The sequence below is a fragment of the Cygnus olor genome, chromosome 15 (genome assembly GCF_009769625.2).
Source record: "Cygnus olor isolate bCygOlo1 chromosome 15, bCygOlo1.pri.v2, whole genome shotgun sequence".
NCBI lineage: Eukaryota > Metazoa > Chordata > Aves > Anseriformes > Anatidae > Cygnus > Cygnus olor.
Window position 1 is genome coordinate 10,994,248 of NC_049183.1, and position 16,348 is coordinate 11,010,595.

General features: G+C 43.2%; 1 long non-coding RNA gene across 4 annotated transcripts in view; it reads left to right on the top strand.

Annotated features, from left to right (window-relative positions):
* LOC121078776 overlaps positions 1 to 16,348 on the top strand; it is a 291,522-nt gene that overhangs the window by 162,861 nt on the left and 112,313 nt on the right. The gene's annotated exons all lie outside the window — the stretch shown is intronic.

Consider the following 16,348-nt stretch of genomic DNA (forward strand, 5'->3'; position numbering starts at 1 on the left):
AGACTGTGGTTCTTCTGGACACTTAGAAAAATGTTCTTAAGCTGTTCCCAATTATCGTAACATTTTTCTTCTAAAATTTTCTCCCAACTGCTTTGGCTCTTCTCCTCTCTACCTCCCTCCCCCCAGCTTCATGAAATCTATCCTTTTTAAGCAGCAAGCACGTAGATTAGTGTTTTTGGCACAGTTAAATGTCTTCTGTTTGCACTTGAAAAATTAAATCAAGTCATGATCACTTCTCTGGATAATACCTTTTTTGTGTGCGAGATCAATTTACTCTGTATCTCACAGATGAGCTCTAATATAGAATTATCTGTGTTGGATGCATCTTTTCGGAGTTAAGATTTTGTCATCCATAGTTTCTTAGCAATTGCAAGGACAATTTAACTCTGGCAGCATGAGTTCTCTCTGCATAAATCACAGATGGGAGTCTTTTTCCCTATGCACATTATATACTGGTGTTCGAGGAGCTGCTCGTAGTGATTTGTACTGTAATTTGGGCCTCTTTCATAGGGGGCATCTTTTTCTTAATTATTCAGAAGCAGTCTGGCCAGACATGTCTTTACTCCAAGACCACTTTTATTTTTAGCCATGTGTGCAAACCACAGCCTGAATTCTGTTTGAATGGTACTTGTAAGACCTGAGAAGCAGGAGACACTAGCCCTGCACCTTTCCCTAAACACACGTGTACTGCCCTATCCCCCAAGCAGCCAAATTTTGATGACCTCATGACTGCTGATGCTTTCCAGAAATCAGATTTGGCTGCCCTACAAACTGTATCTTGTTGTCTTTGTGCCATCGGTTGGCCATCCCTGATGAATTAGCGTGCGGATTCTGAAACAACGACATTCTTGTTCTTTAGGTACTTGGAGATTTTTAATCAAGTCTCTCTGAAGATGGAGAAATCTAAGTCCACACACTCCACTTTCTGTTTGTGGGGCAATCCTTCTGACTGTATGAAAGGAACTGAAGTCACTGTGTGTACTTCGACCGCTTCTGCCTTTGCGATCTGATGCAGAGTGAATCCTGCAGGGTTGCTGCATGCATCAAGATGACACAGTGCTGCACACTTGGTCTCGACCACATTCCCTCCATCTGCCCCCAATAATCAGACCTCTCTGCACTTTAAAACATACTTCCTGACAATTACCATCTTTATTCACTGAAGCAGACACACATCAACATACACAGTAACAGCGAGATTTGTATAGGAAAATGGCAACTTGGGGTCAAGTCGTGGACTAGAATTATTGCTGTGCTTATCACTTTGGTGGGCATTAAAGTAACAATTAGAAGTGCCCAGGAGAGGCACAATACAGTTCATATATATGCTTGCCTCTGAGAATACAGAACCCACATCAGAATTAAAATGCTTAATAAAAAAGGGTAGTTTGCATTAATTTTCAAAGGGGATTTATTAGAAGCTGTAACAAACTGACTAAAGAATACGGAGCAGGCTGTGAAAGAAGGAGGACCTAGAATTAACATAACTTTAATTCTTAAAAGCAATCTTATGTAATCGGAATGTGTGGTATTACCAGATTTTTTTCTTTCCTTGGAAATAATTAAGCGCTCCCTCATGATCGTTTTATGGAATCAATGCTCTTTTAGCAGTGTTAGCATTATTTTCCTTGGGAAGTGCACATTTATGGATGGTAATCATTTTTAAATAGCTGACATTAAATATGAAATAGCCCTCTTTTTCCCTTGACAGAGCATGAATGGAGGGCGGGAAGGGATGTGACTGTCTTGGCAGGGGCTGCCCCAGTTAGCAGCGAGTGGGTCGTGGCTCAAGGTTCCTGTTCAATTCCACTTTGTTTGGTTCAGCGAGGCTCGCTTTGCTTCTTGAGAGCATCACACTTCTTGTTCCAGAAGAAGGGGAGGGGATGACCCTCGGTGTCTCACAGGAGGCATCTTTAACCTGCACAGTCTGAAACCTCCCAGGAGCGTTGGGTGGGACCTGAGCAGAAGTGGGCATTAATGCTGAATAAAGTGCTGGGAGCAAAGGGTGCCAACTCGAGCACGTAGTGGATGGCAACAGAGGAAGGGGTGAGTTAGCCAGCTGGAAATGGGTGCAGGAACGATGAAGTGGAACAGTTCTTTCTTTGTCTTTTCCCTGGTTCCTCCTTCAAATTGCACAAGCAGAGGTGCCACAAGACAAATTGGTTCTCTCCCCACGGCTGTTTGTTTGCTGTGTCTGCCCTTCTCTTGTCCAATGGAAACAAATCTGACGGGTAGGGCTGGAGAAAGATGGGATAACTGTGAAGCATGTGAGGAATTTGTTCAAACCCCACTAGCTGCTTGTGCAGTTGCTCAAGAAAGCAAGGTGCTGGTGGCAGAGTGAGGAGGTGCCAGCAGAAAGGAGGAACGGGAGGCTGGGGAAAGGTGCAGGTGCAGATATTCAGGGTGGAGAAGGATCGCTTGAAATGCCCTTCCTCCACAATTTGGCCTTGTCTGGATATTCTAGTGTTGTGACCGCCAGCATATCTGGATTGCAGCTTGTCAACCTTGCAGATACCCACCCCTCGCTGGCAGAAAGAGCCATGGCATAGACTGCCCCTACCTGCAGTGAGCTAAGGCTCAGTGTTCTGTTACCGTATTTACCATCCTTATCCTTTCGTGGGGTTTCTTCCTCTTCAAAACTTATTAAAAGTCTCCCCCTAAAGCAGCAGCACAGATAACGCTGCTAATCATCTCTGTGTTTTAAATGAATGTACTTGTAAATGAAATCTAAGTACCAGCCAGTTCTTGAAATGTAATTATAGGAACTCACTTGAGATGCAAGTTTCTTTGAATTTAAGCATGGAAATGGAACAGAAAAATAGCAGCTAACAAAGACCAGCTTCTGCTTGAAAGAAAGTCACTCTGCCTGATGCATTGCCGTGTCTCCTGTGCATAGCATAAAGCCAGTGTGTCATTGGGTCACTGGATCTCAGCTACTTTGCTAAACTACCTGGAAGTTCATTAGAGGTATCAGAAATACTGCATTGTTCTGGCTTCATTCCTTCCTATGCACAGAGACTGCTGTAAAAGTTTACTGAAAGTGGAAGGTTTTTAACTCCCAATGTGTTAGACTACCTGTAAATCATGGAAGCTTTTATTTCCAAGCTCTGTATTGTATGTGGGACATCCAGAGCTGCTTCTCAGAGCATTAACTCTGTGCCATGCCGCCAGGACACTGAGAGCATGCTCTGTGAGCCTGGATGATACCTTGCTTGCCATGCCAGGGCAGCTGCTGCAGCAGTGATATGGGGAGGTGGTGTAAGGAGCAATAAATGCCTCTGCCTTTCATCGTACGGTAGCTGGGCTGGGTAAGCAGACTGGCCGTTTTCCATTCTGTGCTCATGATGCAATTCAAACCACAGAGTTTTGTGTGTGTTTCCATGTGACTGTGCAGAACAGCAGGGATTTTGCAGAGCTTGGCTTTGAACAAAAAGGAAATAGCAAGATATAAAAAGGTATTTCTTTAAGCGCAGTGACATGGAGACAAATCCAAGAAGAGAGAAATTCTGCCAGGAATACAACACAGAGCCTGTGTTGAGGAGCCAGCCTGAAAGGAGGGAAGCCAAACTCCATGATGCTCCATCCGTATGTTGCTTACCTGGAGACGTAAGAAGAATAATGAAGTGTTGTTTATACCAGCACTAATATGGAGTAGAATGAAAGCTTGTGTCCTTGTGAGCAAAGTATAAATTAGTGAGATAGTTTAAAAAAAAAAAAAGTTTCTGCCTCTGCTTTTATGGCTGTACTGTTAGGCTGGCACTAGCTGCGCATAGCAGAGCCCCCGCGTGTATTCAGCTATCTCAGGAGCATGCTGCGTGGTGGATTTATGAATCCACCCGAGTTGCAGTGCTCAGCATGACTGCCTTTCCTCCTGATTACCTGTTTCTTATTAGAATATATCGCTCTGCCAGACGAGTGCTAGTTCCCAAGACTGCCTGTGGTAGAGTTGCTTTGCGTGGCTTAACCAGGCAATGCGAACAAAGCAGGGCTTTCTGGGGATGCATTTGTTCCTTACCAGTGCTCTTGCATGTTCTTCCAGGCCTAGCTCACAGTGCAAAGTAAATATGACATTCTCACCTGCCAGAAACAAAATCTCTGGTGGGGAGATTTGATTTCCATGATCCCCTCAAGCTGCAATAAAATAGAATATTAGGAGCCAAGATGATCTCAGGACCCCTTCCTCAGTAAGAGGACTCAGATTCCTCTTTGCCACGCGGAGCAATTCCTCTAATAGCTGCCACTGGCTGCAGCTGAAGCATTACAACGTGCCCTGTCCACAGCAGCTATCCCTGAGGAGAGGAGATTCATGCATATTTGATAACGTACAGAATGGAAACGATACTGCACTCGGTGTGTTTAGGTTGCAGTGTTTGATTATCAGTAGAATGTAAATGGCATCCAGGCTAGCTCTGTAATTGCTCTGAGTCCTCTGAACAGAAATGGCTGCTGGGATGTGCCATGACTCGCAGGGAAGATTTGTGGGGCTTGTCAAGAAATTTATCAAATTGTTGTTTATTATTATTTTTCAACATTATGAATACTCTTGGCACACGATCTTTCAATTTACAAGGGAATACAAATGTACCTCCCTGCTGAAAGAAGCTTCTTCCAACTCAAAGTGTGTTTACACAGAGAGAGAAAAGAGACTGTTAAGTGAATTAATGACTTAATGATGATTGTTTATTATTTGTATTACAGTGGTGTTTAAACTGAGACTGGATCTTTTATGTGTTCAGTGTTGCACAAAAGCAGATTGCAAAAGTGGTTTCCCCAAAGAGCTAAATGGAGAACAGATAAAAGACAGAAGAAAAATGATTTCTCACAGATCTGAGAAGCAGAGAGAGGAACTGCCTTGCCTGGGGTTATGCAGCTAGTCTATGGCAGAGCTTGGATGTGAACCCAGATATATCAGGGCAACTCTCTTCACACAAATTGATGTGGCATCTTGATTTTTATCCGGTATTTCATTAACTGCTTAGTGATGTATTGGTGAAAGAGTCTGTGCTTCCCTACTCATGAATGCTAATGCTTTGCTTGTGCATATATAGGTATAGAAGGCTAAGATTCATGTCTGACTATATCTTTAATCTTTCACTGTACATTTCCTAGCAAGATACATCTGTTAGCAACTGCAAATTCCATTAGTAATGCTGGTTAGATGCAAAATTTCCCTGTCTCCTGAGCATTGGTCTGGGACTCAGGTGGTGTGAGTGCTAGCCTGGCTTCTGCCAGGTAGGCTTCTGGCTGGTGAGGTGATGCAGGGCAGTTTTCTTCTTTACTGTGTCCTTCAGCCTCGCAGCGCTTATCACCACGGTGGCTGTCACTCCAAGTCAGACTGGGTCATCACAGCATTGTCCTGAAGTGGTCTACATGAGCCTCAACATCTCTTATTCCTCCTCTGCCTCTTGGAAACCACTTGAAAGGGTGCTATGTTAGTAGGGCACACCAACACCAATGCAGTCAGGTGTGATGCAGGTGGCCCCAGGTAGGTTCTCAGCATGCTGGTAAAACCACAGAAGTAGGGCTGTGCCCTACTGGGGAGATATCTTGAGGCTGGCAGCAATGTGGATCTGGGGGAAAACTGAGGGAGGGTCTGGCTACAGCATGGCTCTGAAGCAGCTCCATGCAGTTTTGGTGCTGGCGTGGTTACGAGTAGTTGAGGTGTTTGCACGAGGTTGGGTTTTGCCCCGGAGCTTTCTAACGCTTCTGCAGTGCTTCCCAAAGCCCATGCTTCAAGCCTCTGCCAAGTTCCAGAAGTAAATTATTTTGTATTTTCATGTTGTTTCACTCATGGTATCTGGGGTTTTTAGTTAGCTTGGGCAGTAGGAGACGGTGAAGAGATCCTTTCATTAAGTGTTTCCTGGTGTACGTGGCCATTTTGGCTTTGCACAGTTGGCATGGCACTAATATTTGCTCAGTTATGTTTTCGGAGTCTCCCTTGCTGAAACAGGCATTTCACTGACTTTACAGATTGTTTTTTTTGTTTGTTTGTTGTTGTTTTTTTAAAGTACTGGCTCATTTCCCAAGGCAGAAGTTTCTTTAAGAGGGAGCTTCCTGCCGTGTACAGTATTTATTTTTTAATTAGTTGAGCTAATGTGCAATTAATGTTTATAATGCAAACCTGTCTGGGGCCATCCATTCACTTAATCAGAATGCTTTTAGTGGTTGTATCCTTCAGTGTTTTTTCTTGGTGAACAAAATACCATGGCTGCGTAACAGTATTTGTCTTGAAGCGATCTGGGAGCTTGGCTGTCCCTACAAAGCCTGGTCCTTCTGAGAAAACCCCTGATGAACTTTTTGTTCTTCGCTAACAGGTTTGTAACTCTTCCCCAGAACAAAATGAACCAGCAGCAGAACATCTCCCACTTGCCAGGATGTTTTTTGTCTGTTTGATGCTTGTTCCTGCTTCCAGTGTGGAAGCAAAATTCCAGTGTGAATTAGTAAGCCTTGCTTCAGATTTGAACTGATCGGAGATTGGATTTCCTCCAGTAAATATCTTTGTTGCTGATGTTTTCGTTGCCTCGTAGCAGGATGAGAAAGAACCCTGTTCTGGGAGGAGCTGTACAGGCCCATACACAGGTGCAGTTTTTGCATCAGAGAGTACAGTTATGTGTTTTTCATGAAGACTAAATTTGTCAGGAGCAAGAATAATGAACAAGAATAGATGGAGAAGCTAGTTTTTAGGCTCCTTTCCCCCCGCTGACAAGCAGGTTTGATACAGTATCTTTAAATAGCAGTATCTTGATGCGACAAGCTTCTGCAAAGGACCATTAAATAAACCAGAACAAAAGTATTACTTAATTCTAGATGCAGTGCAAGTGTAGACATTTAGAAGTATCATATTAATTTGATGTGATTAAAAAACAAAACCAAAAACAATCAGGGCTGGACAGTCTGTAACAAGTAGCTTTAAATTTTACAAGAACAACAACAAAGAACTTAGAATAACTTCTGTCCTGTGTGTATTTGCTGATAGGTATACATGTTTGCTTGATTAATGACACCTTGGAATCATTAAAGTAATATTTGTCTGCCCGAGATACACTATTTCCCTTTTAAATTTTGGTATGATTCTGTGGTTGTGATTGCCACATAGTGCAGCCACACGTAGTGTATCTCGAATTGTGCTGAACTTGTACTGGTTGCTTTATGTGTTTGAACCAACTGGCAAACATAAAATGCACTTCAGCAATGATAATTACAGAAAAATAAAACAAAAAAACTGCGTCTTCCCCGGTAATGTTGCTGGTACTAACTGATGCATTACATGTCAAAATGTGGTCTGTTTTTTGCAAAGAAGGAAATGGATTGCTCAAAGACGCTGCTGCTGGTGAGTTTGGCAGGTGTGTGAGTGCATCTGTAACGCCAGACAGAGCGGTAAAGATATTAATAACTGCTGTGGGTTTTTGTTGTTTGTTTGTTTTTGTTATTTAATAATATTTAATTCATTATAGGTGAGAAAGCAAGGTGGTTTCACCTGAGGGTATTTCCACTGCAGCTTGCCTCGGTAAGGCGTGCTGGGATGCTGATGCCCTGAGGCTCTCAGTAGTCGCAAGAAAGGGACCTCGAAGGGGGAATTACAAGTTAGTCTCTTCCTCTGAATTATCTTCTGGAGGGTCTGGCTTCCCTCTGGGTGTCTGGGCAACCTGTGGAGGCTGGTGACTGTATTGATGCCTAAAGCTGTCTGCTGTGAACTGCATGGTCTCTAGCTGAGAACCATCCCTGTTTTACAGATCAGGCAGGTAGATATAATCAGGGCAAAGGCAGACTCAGAATTTAGGCTTTGTGGTTCCCAGCCCTGTGTCCTGTGCATACTGGGCAGAGCCCCAGCTGCTACAAAGGGCCTTCTCATGTGCTTATCATTTTAAAGATGTGCATCTTCCAGACATATAGGCCATTACTGTCACATTGTGCTTTGAGTCTGGGTGTGCTGAAGGTGAATGTGCCTGTGTGCACAATACAGCAAGTCTGCTGTGCCCAGCGTGCTGGAGTCAGATTCACAATGGCATTTAACTGCGTGTTCCTGGCAGCTGCCCTGAGCCATCCACCTCTCTGCAGCAGGATGGCTCTCGAAAACATTGCAATTACCAGCACTGCGAAGGTCCCTCTGCTGCCTAATGACTTCGTACCACTGTTAAAATGCTCTGCTGGCTGCAGCTCCAAATTTGTTCTGTCAGAGGGATTACAGTGAACCTGATTTCAGGGATTTATATTATTTAAATTATAATTATCATGCCAGAATAGGATTTGTAATGGAAGTTGGGGTTTTTGTATTAGTTATTTATATAGGTAATAGATAATTTAAAATAATCTGTGAAGACTGAGGTAAGGAGCAAAAGTTTAGGGGAATCGGCACATTATATTTCTTAGTGCTGCAGCTAAATTGGTAGTCTTACATCACTACAAGTATACACGTCTCTGGGATTTGGCATGGCTAACGTGGGGTGACAGCCATGGGGTAAGCATGAGAACTGTATTCCTGATCCTGCTGCATCTGTGCAGGTCATACCTCTTGGTTTGAGCATGGAAGTGTGTAGTTACCACCACGGTAACTGTCTTGGGGCTTCCCATACACACCATGGAGTGTGTCCTCTGGTCTGCTCATTTCCTAGGGGAGCTGTAATACCAGTCTGTAGTGCTGTCTTTCTCTCATGTTGCCCACCTTCCCATATACGTCCCTCTGATTCTCTTTATGGGCCTCATTTCCTTTTACTGGCCAAAGGTCTGTTAATATTGGGACATTTAATTGGTAGGAATGCAATGAACTCAGGGCGGGCTTAGCTGATGTGTGCACCTGGGAGGGCCTGGCACGAGCAGCTGCCCTGGCAGGGGGCTCGGTCAGGCTCCTCATCCTCAAGGGTCACGATGGCAGACAGCAGTGAGCCTCAAAAACCTTGGGTATCCTGGGACTCCTCAGTCTGGTCTCCTTTGGCTTAGACTATCTTAGAAGTGAGGGGAAAAATGGTGTTCAGGATATTTATCCCGTAGAAGGAGTAAGCCAAATGGTCATTTGTGCCTTTATGCCACCTGATTCTTTAATTCTAAATACGTGTCTTAAAATATTTGCAGACATGTGATATCTGGGATCCAGGGTGAGAAACAGGAGGTGTTTGAAGATAGAAGCATAAAAAAGAAAGAAAATAGGAAAAAATACAGTGTGACCGCAGAAGCTGGAAGGATAACAGATGCTAGGGAATGGACAGACTTTCAAGGCATATTGCTAGGTGATATCCTGCACAGTTCAGGTTTAATCCTGCTCAATACTGGGGTCCAGTGCTGTGCAGGTGAAAGGCAGGGAGTCCCACAGTATGGTAATGAGACTTCGCTACGTGGGGACCAAGATGTGCTTCACAAGCAGCAGTCTCAAAGGCTCTGTTAATGCAGTAAGCTCGGGTCTCCTCTGGCTGCCCTGACTGGGAAAACACTGGGGAAATAAGAGAATAGGAAGCTTGCTATAGCTGTGCGGGTTGGGGTGCGTGTAATAGCACCTGATGGGTGACAAAGCCTTCTCCTGATTTTGGAGCTCTTCAGCATCACTGCTGGTCAGCCTGCCTGTTAAGGAGACTGTGGCTCAGCTGGGACTGTGGTCCTGCTATGAAGTTACGTGGGGACAGGCGCATAAAACAGTGATTTGACTGTGCAGCCATGAATCGTGGTCTTCATACCATCATGGTTTCTGGGCTGTTAATTACACTGAAGTGTTTTGTGGTAGGAACTAAAGGAAAATCTGTTCTGGTGTTGGTCAGCATGGAAGTAATTATATCCTTTTGATTTAGTCTGTGGTGAAAAAGATGCTCAGTAAAGGCTGTGATTCTTCCTTCTGAAAGAAGAACGTTCCAAAATAATTAAAACTATCATCATTGATGCCTTAATGGAGGAGAATCAAGAAAAAGGTAAGGCCACAGGATGGGTCAATTTGTAGGGCATCAAAATCAATATCCAATTATCAGACAGTGCTTTAAAAACACTAGTGAAAAAAATCAGAAATGGTGACCTTAACTTGGAGTTAATTTACTCTTATTAATTTGAGTAACATTTCTTCTGAATGCACAAATTAAAACTTAGCTGAAAGCATTTAATTCAGGCATGATTATGGGCTTTATGAGTACAGATGTGTGCAGGGAAAGAAAAGCCCTTTTATGTGATGCTGCAGGACGTGTTGAGGAGGCAGCTCTCAGCGCAGAGCATATGCGTTTTGTTTACTGATAGGAGTGTACACGCTTCGTTTGGTGACAGACCGACTGGAGTTTGTTCCCCTGCTTTGGGGAAAGGCGAGTGGCTCACCGAGGTGATGTAGCCAGAGGTGAGTCAAGCCCTGTTTGGGGAAAAAACAGGGAAAGAGTGTAGAAAGGCGGTGCCTCTTCATGTCTTCTCTGCTTGTGGTGTATATCCGTTCAGGAATGGCATTCGGAATAACTTACACCACCTTTCTCTGCTTCAGAAAGAGGAGTAAATACACGCAAGGTGTGCGATACCCCAGTGACGGCTGTGCAGCATCAGACACGTGTTGCCATAGCAATGCTGCATGTAGGGCATGAAGGAGTGGAATAGTAAGGAGCCAGCAGGGTCATTAACATCATCACAAGGCTCGGTGGAGCGCAGCTCCGTGGTAGATAAAATGGGTTCATATTCTTCAAGCAGCATCTTTGGGAGTGATGCACAAAGAGACGGAAGAGGGAAAAATTGCAGTGGTGGCTGGAGAAGGCCTGTGGCAGCACTGCCCCTGCCGTCTGCAGCAGCCCCATTGGTCTTCTTGAATGCGGTGAGGAGTTTGTAAAACCTGTGCGTTGGGAACATCCAGGGATTTCCCTTGTCCAGAGGGTTTCCTGTAGGTGCTGCGAGGAGGTGTCACACCTCCTGGAGGTGACATGTATGGCTGCCACTCAGATTGCTCTGTGGGGCTCCTCAATGCTTGTGGGACGGTGACAGTCGATCGCCGTTCCCTTCTTCCCACATGCAGTTTCTGGGATTCCTTATGGGCGTTGATGTGCCGAATTAAAGGAATAGAATGAGGTTCTAACTTTGGTTGCATGGGAGATGCTAAGAAACAAAGGGAAGAAACAATAGAAATACAAAATTCAGCAAAAAGATTCACATTTCATATGCAAAAGAGACAAAGACGAGAAGTGCTGCTGTCGGTAGGTCTGGAGCAGCCTGTTGTGCAGCCCTTTATGTGGGGTACATCTGTGCTACAGCCCTGTAGCTCGTGCCTTGCACTAGCCATGCAAATGCACATTTCCATTTTTGGGGGGGTTTCTTCTAGTGCCACTTCCTGAATTTCCAGGGAACAACTATAGCGGTGGAAATAGAGTGATGGATCCCACATTGTCACTGCTGTAAAATCAGCTCCAGATGTCTGTTGGCTTCCAGCAGTATAGCTGAAATCAGTGTGGGCTGAAGGGGTGCATACAGATCAGGGTCAGTGTTAACAGGGCCAGATCCTCGGCTGCTGCGAGATGGGACAGCTGCCTCCAGCTCAGGAAACTTCTGCTCCCTGGCACTAGCTTGTCACAGGAGTAGGTCTTCTGCATTGGTCAAATTCAGCTGTTACACAAGTTATTTTGGTTTTTAAAGAGTCTGGTCAGTTTATGACTAAATGCCTCTTCGCTTCTCTTTGCTTCAATGCTTCTAGTTGCTCTAAAATTCCTTTTAGTGCAGAAGTGAGTAGTATTTTACAGGTTTTCTGTGGTATTTAATGGAAAGTACAAGGTTTGAATCTCGAACTTGCTGATTAAATTTAATGTTGCTGTTTCAACACAACCAGAAAAAATCAGAAACTGTTAAGCACCAAAACAAAACTTGGGTAAGAATAGTTGGATTAAATGATGATGACTAGGGTCCTGTGCAGTTTTAATGGCATGAACATCTTTTCAAAGCAATCATGCTATCCCAAGACAGTCTCAGTGAGGAAGGATTAATACTATAAAATGTGAAGCTCCATTTAAATATCTACAGGAGCAAAATGCTTGTTTTCTGTACCATTTATTCATGTTTTATTGGCACCAGTGATGCTAAATCACAGCTGTCAGACTAAGAAGAAGCTGGGACCAAGAAGAAACTCCCACCTCTCACCTCTTGTTTTGACTCCCGTATTCGGCAGCATTAGTGCCTTTGGGTTGAAGTGCATTTTAACTCAGCTTTTTGTAGACGCGTGCTCCCTGCCTGCGGGTGGTCTGCTGCACGGGTCTTTGGACCAGGTTGCTGGCAGCCACTATGCAGAGGTGAGAAATGTGACTGGGCTGGGGAGTGGGGTCAACATGGAAGAGAGAACATCCTCTGCCTCTACTCTAGGGCTGAGAAGGTGCAGTTCAGAGACACTGCTCACCGCCTCTGCACCTTGCTATCTGCAGTAGGTTGTGCTTTTGGTTGCTGTTTCCCAGCAAGGTTATGCCTACACATCCACTGGGGATGGAACGAGACTAGAAGGTCACCACAGCTCTGCTCCCAGTCGAGCATGCGTATTTGCAGTCCAGTTTTGGAGTAAAGGCATGGAGGCAAAACAGTGGCAGTACGACACACTGAGGGAATGTCAATACATCTTGCTCCTTTCCAGTGAATAAGGCACATCAAATTGTAAGACTGGTGGGACTCTTGTCCTTTACCTGGTAGCAAGCTGCAGAAATACAAAGCAGAAAGGAGTCAGCAAGATTTTCGCTGTCCTAAGATTCAAGAGATTTTAGTTTTTGACTTTATTCTGGAGAAAGTTCACTGTGCTGACTGCTAACAGCTTCTACTGGCAGGGCTACTGTAGAGCTGCAGATCAGTAATTCTTTGACATGCAAGTAAATCAATTGAACTCCTGCAACATCTAATTAATTTGCAGTTGTTGTGAAGCTTCTGCAGATGGTCATTATTGGCAATGAAAGCTATTGATCCAAAGTGTACAAACTAGAGGAAAAGAGTAACAAGTAAAGACTCCAGGTCACATCCTTTGATAGCCATCACCAGCACTTTAATGACCTCGGTGGCGCTTTGTTGGGTAACATCAGCTGAGAACAGGGCACATAAAATTTAATGTTCCTTGAACTGTTTCAGGATTTAATAATAATGTAGCTTATGTATACACCTACGCTGAAATTGTTAAAGCTACCTAGGGGAACTGAATGCTGTTTGCAGTGGAAATGGGCACTCAAAGCCCTGAAATGCCTTGCCAGATCTCAGCTCCGTTGCGCTGGGAAGCATGCAGCTGCCCATTGTACAGATCCATCGTGCAGCTCCTCACTGCTTTTTATATGGTTCTGTGGGCTGTCCTTTCAAGCTGCAGTCAGCACCTTTCCCCTTCTTTTAAAGGGACTGGATTTTAATCATCAGGGTACAAATTTTGGATGCTTTGCTAGTGAACCTGTAGCTCAGTAAACATGGGCAGTGTAATATAAATTTTCCAGTTTTCAATTTTAACATGACTTTGTAATTTAAAAGGTAATTCAGGAAAGACACATTCTGAAACTCATTGCTGCTTGTGCTCCTGCTGCCATTTCTTTTTGGCTGCTCAGAATGCAACTACAGTATGAGGAAGAATGATATAATTTTAGTTGTTGCTATAAATTCATCCCTAGCACAATTCCATTAAAACTAATGGAATTATATCAGGATTAGTTTTGGCCCACTTTAGAATTTTTAGACACTGGAAAAAATTATATTATGCTTGTCAGGAGGTAAAATAAGTCTGCCACTACCTTCTATAAATTCATATTTCATCCTTTATTAATGTTCGAGTGTAATGATGCCCTGTATTACTTTTCTAGCAGCTAAAATATTATGCTGTTTTAAGGAATTTTATTCAGACCTTCAGGGACACTTGCTGCCAGCTGCAGCAAAATGTGTTGAGAAGTATATGTATGTGTGTGTATATGTATGTGTGTGTATATATTTATGCACGTGCCTGTTTAGGTGTAAACACACACACATAAGTGTGAATACACATAAAAAACAGGAGACCTCTGGATATGGAGGTGTTTTTTTTAGTGTTTTGAAGGAATTTATAAACCTTGCAATTTTTCAACCTGTTTCTATTTATTAAATGTCTTAATTTTAAAAGCAAAATAGTAGCTAAACAAGTTAACTGTTATTAGTCATTATGAAAGATGAATTCCTTATTTCTAGGCATTTAGCAGTGCTGCTGCTTTTTTGGTTGGAACTTGAGTGAATTTTTATTAAAATGCAAATAGTGTAGCTACAACACTGTTCCCTGATTAAATGAAAGAAGCATCACTTAGTACTCATTGAAGTCAAATGTAATCAAGATAGAGTTGATTTTATATTCAGTTCATGTAAATACTTCTTATTCTACCTCTTAAAAATTCATAAAATAACAAAAATGCCAGCTTTATTTTTCAAATGGGTACAAGGTAAAGAGAAAAGTGCTTGTATGCTATATACATTTATAATGGAAATAATGCTAGCCTAAGGTAACTGCAAGATTGATACTCCTCCACTGCTATGAGCTTCACATATTGAAGCTGTGGCTATGTGATGAAATTTCCACAGGCTGAGCAAAGCTGAGACCTTCCATCATGTTTGCAGCTCTAGCTGAGCTCTCCACGTGTATGCTCCTTACCCGGGATACCTCCTCGTCCTTCCTCACTCACTGAAGGGTCAAGCTGTCTTGATTTGCCTTGCAGATGTTGTGTGATAGGAACACAGAAACCCTAATGGCAGATGAGGCATTGCCTCTTGGGTTACCCTTTGGGATCTGTACCCAGGTACTTCAGAAAACACCCAGAAGATATCTGGTTACATGGACATCTCCCATGATCTCCCGTCAGTCCCCTCAATCCAGGCAGGCAGCTGGGATTAAGATCAGGGTACTAAGGGCCACCGGACGTCTGTGAGGAGTGAAAGCCATGTGGCAGATGCAATTAATAAGTTTACAGGGTTTTAGGCACAGGTACTTGAGCTTGCAGTTGTGCCCATGGTGATGTGCAACTGTGAGAGGAGCTGGAACTCAGGCCAGAAAGCCTTGATAATGTGGAAATGCAGGTGTGCTTAGCTGCTCCTGCAAGCACAGAGCACCTCTGGAGGGAGGCAAGGCAGGTGCTGAGTTAGGAATGATGGGCTCTGCGTTAACATCTCTAAGGCATGACCCTGCAACTGCGTTGCTGGCTGCAGCCAGTGCAGCGCCCTTGAGTCCCCCTGCTCAGGAAATCGGGTACTTGGTATTCCTGATCTCCTCTCAGAGATGGCTACTGCACTTGACCACGATGTACAGAACACGGAGTTGCTGCAGTGGGGTAAGAAACCTGCCCTACGGGCTGCTGAGCAGTGGGAAGATCTTTGCCTTCTGTGAAAGAGGATGCTATAAAACCCATCTTTAGAGCGAGTAAATAAATCCCCATGAGCTCAGCTTGCAGATAGAGCATGCAACAGAGCTGCATCTCCCTCCCTGCTTTCTTTTATGCTAGGTTTTTCTTTTTTTTTTTTTCATATTGATCTACCGAAGGAGAGCAATTTAACTTTTAGGTGAGTTGCCTGGGGTTTTTCTGAACAACAGTTTAGGTCATGTACAACAAAAACATTAGTATTAATGCTGTGATGGTCTTTTAGCAGCTAAAATTAGATTCTTCAGAAAGAAAATTATATTTTGAATTACTATGAATTCTCATGGTTTTATCTATTTAGTATTTTTCCCTAGATGATGACTCCTAATAACAATCATTATGCACATTTCACAGACATTACACTGAATGATTTAAACTGATATAAACTTTAAAATTTTCTTTTCAGAAGCCAGTCTGTACAGAGAAAGTTTGAGTGCTGGCCCATTTTATCATAAATGCTAAAGTACAAATGAAAATTAATTCAGTTTGCAAAATGTGTTTCAGGATGTGTTTAAGCAAGCAAAAATCAACAAATCAAAGGTCATTCTTGGAGAGAAGATTTAGAAATGTGGAGCAAGTGCCTTGGAGCACATCTCCTAATTAAATCCCTGTGGAGGAAATCATGGTGAAATTTAAAGACCAGAGTCATTGCATCTAGGACAGGTCAGTCAGGTCAGCACATCAATTATCAAGATTGCTTTGACCATCTTATTGCAAATGACTACAGCAGAAAATAAGCTAGTGTGTTTGGGAGTAGCAAGAAGTAATAGGTTCATAATTTCTCCTAGCAATAACCTGTTTCACTGTAAATTTCATATGCTTCCATTTAATATTGCACTCCATTTAAAACAAACTTCTGCATCATAAAAGTTTTGTAAGTGGCGTGATTGTAAAGAAAGGTGGAATCTGTGAATCCCATTCATTTCACTTTTTGCAAATCTGTTGATTTCTTAACAAAATATTTTTATCATGAACATTGTCTTCTAAAAGTTGTTCACCTTCAAGGAGTGCATCCAGCTAAAGGTATTCGA